Source organism: Mirounga leonina, unplaced genomic scaffold (assembly GCF_011800145.1).
Source record: "Mirounga leonina isolate KUSES-001 unplaced genomic scaffold, KU_Mleo_1.0 Mir_115, whole genome shotgun sequence".
NCBI lineage: Eukaryota > Metazoa > Chordata > Mammalia > Carnivora > Phocidae > Mirounga > Mirounga leonina.
In genome coordinates, this window is record NW_023270268.1 from 15,049,692 (window position 1) to 15,052,311 (window position 2,620).

At 41.1% G+C, this 2,620-nt stretch overlaps 1 pseudogene across 1 annotated transcript; it reads left to right on the plus strand.

Annotated features, from left to right (window-relative positions):
- The first annotated feature begins 551 nt into the window (after nucleotides 1-551).
- LOC117999741 lies at nucleotides 552-2,389 on the plus strand (annotated as a pseudogene). Its single transcript, XR_004676317.1, has one exon. The product of XR_004676317.1 is annotated as an importin subunit alpha-1-like (transcript).
- The last annotated feature ends 231 nt before the right edge of the window (nucleotides 2,390-2,620 follow it).

A 2,620-nucleotide genomic window follows, 5' to 3' on the forward strand; every position in this document is an offset into this window, starting at 1 on the left:
CATAACCAAGATAATTATGCAAAGAGAATGTATTGCCTTTTCAGGTGTCAATACCTGCTGTAAACTAGGGCTGGATAATATACCACTATGGACTAACCATAATTCATTTAGCCAGTCCCCTGACAATAGCTAATCATAGCTAAAATCAGTAAATATCCTTATACACGTGTCCCATGTACTGGTACATATATTCTTATGGGACAGACACCCAGGATCAGTGTTTGCTGATTGCCATTCATCTCTGAACTTAGCTGGGATAAGGAAAGACTTTCTTGTTGCACTGTTGGCTGATGTACCTCTTCCATATCTTGCACAGTTTCTTTTTTTTTTAATAAAGAGTATTTAAGGAATTTCCATCAGATGAACATAAATAGGTATCCCCATTTTTAAAGAATTCTTCCTTTAAAATTTAGAAAGATTCCGACACACCGTCTTTGGGGTGATCCATGGTGGACGTTTTGAGGGCAGCTGTCCCGCAGCCTGCACGCCCCGGACCGCCTCCTGTGGAAGACTGAGCCGGCCGTTTAGCTTTCTCCCTTTGTCTCATAACCATGTCCACCAACAGGAATGCTAATTCACCAGCTGCCCGCCTTAACAGATTCAAGAACAAGGGGAAAGACAGTACAGAAATGAGGTGGCGCTGAATAGAAGTTAATGTGGAGCTGCGGAAAGCTAAGAAGGATGACAGATGCTGAAAAGGAGAAACGTAAGCTCGTTTCCTGATGATGCTACCTCTCCACTACAGGAAAACTGCAATGACCAAGGCACTGTAAATTGGTCTGTTGATGACATTGTCAAAGGCATAAATAGCAACAATTTGGAAAGCCAGCTCCAGGCTACTCAAGCTGCTCGGAAACTGCTTTCTAGGGAAAAACAGCCCCCCATAGACAACATAATCCGGGCTGGTTTCATTCCAAAATTTGTGTCCTTCTTGGGCAGAACTGACTGTAGCCCCATTCAGTTTGAATCTGCTTGGGCTCTCACTAACATTGTTTCTGGGATGTCAGAACAGACCAAGGCTGTGGTAGATGGAGGTACTATCCCAGCATTCATTTCTCTGTTGGCATCTTCCCATGCCCACATCAGTGAACAAGCTATATGGGCTCTAAGAAACATTGCAGGTGATGGTTCAGGTTTTCGAGACTTGGTTGTCAAGTATGGTGCAGTTGACCCACTATTGGCTCTCCTTGCAGTTCCTGATATGTCATCTTTAGCATGTGGTTACTTACGTAACCTTACTTGGACACTTTCAAACCTTTGTCACAACAAGAATCCTGCACCCCCATTAGATGCTGTTGAGCAGATTCTTCCTACCTTAGTTCGTCTCCTGCATCATGATGATCCAGAAGTATTGGCAGATACCTGCTGGGCCATTTCCTACCTTACTGATGGTCCAAATGAACGGATTGAAATGGTTGTGAAAACAGGAGTTGTGCCCCAGCTTGTGAAGCTTCTAGGAGCTACTGAATTGCCCATTGTGACTCCTGTGCTAAGAGCCATAGGAAATATTGTCACTGGGACAGATGAACATACTCAGTTTGTAATAGATGCAGGAGCACTTGCTGTTTTTCCCAGCCTCCTAATGAACCCCAAACTAATATTCAGAAGGAAGCTCCGTGGACAATGTCAAACATCACAGCTGGTCGCCAGCACCAGGTACAGCAAATTGTGAATCATGGATTAGCCCATTCCTCATTGGTGTTCTCTCTAAGGCAGACTTTAAGACACAAAAGGAAGCTGTCTGGGCTGTGACCAACTATACAAGTGGTGGGACAGTTGAACAGATTGTATACCTCGTTCATTGTGGCATAATACAACCATTGATGAACCTCTTAACTGCAGAAGACACCAAAATTATTCTGGTTATTCTGGATGCCATTTCAAACATCTTTCAGGCTGCTGAGAAACTAGGTGAAACTGAGAAACTTAGTATAATGATTGAAGAATGTGGAGGTTTGGACAAAATTGAAGCTCTACAAAACCATGAAAATGAGTCTGTGTACAAAGCTTCATTAAACTTGATTGAGAAGTATTTCTCTGTAGAGGAAGAGGAAGATCAGAATGTTGTGCCAGAAACCACCTCTGAAGGCTATACGTTCCAAGTTCAGGATGGCACTCCCGGGACTTTTAACTTTTAGATTGTACAGCTGAGGCAGAAAGTTGTTTGTTGTGTACTCTGTTTGGTAGAAGTTTGTCTTACTGTTTCTCTACTAAGAACTCTTTTTAAATGTGTTTTGTTATTGTAGCACTTTTTACAACGAAACTCTACTTGACCAGTTCCAAACTGTACAAACTGTATGAAGCTCCTCCTCTCAGTGGGTTTCTTATTTCTATGTGGAATCTCCTCTCTTGCAGTGTCCTGTAAATAAAGATTAAATTCCACTCTTTTCTTAATAAAAAATTTAGAAAGATTCCAAATTCAGGGAAGTTTTAAGAACAAAAATCTGTGCAAGAATTGAGTCTAAATTCTTGTGTTTGGGGATTTTTAGAAAATTCTTCAAATCAGAAAAATTGTGAATAGCCTTTAAAACATAGACTATCAACACATTTGTTTAGTTCACTCCCAAAAGCTCTTGTATTCTTGTACATGATATTTTTAAATATTATTCTGAGATATCTC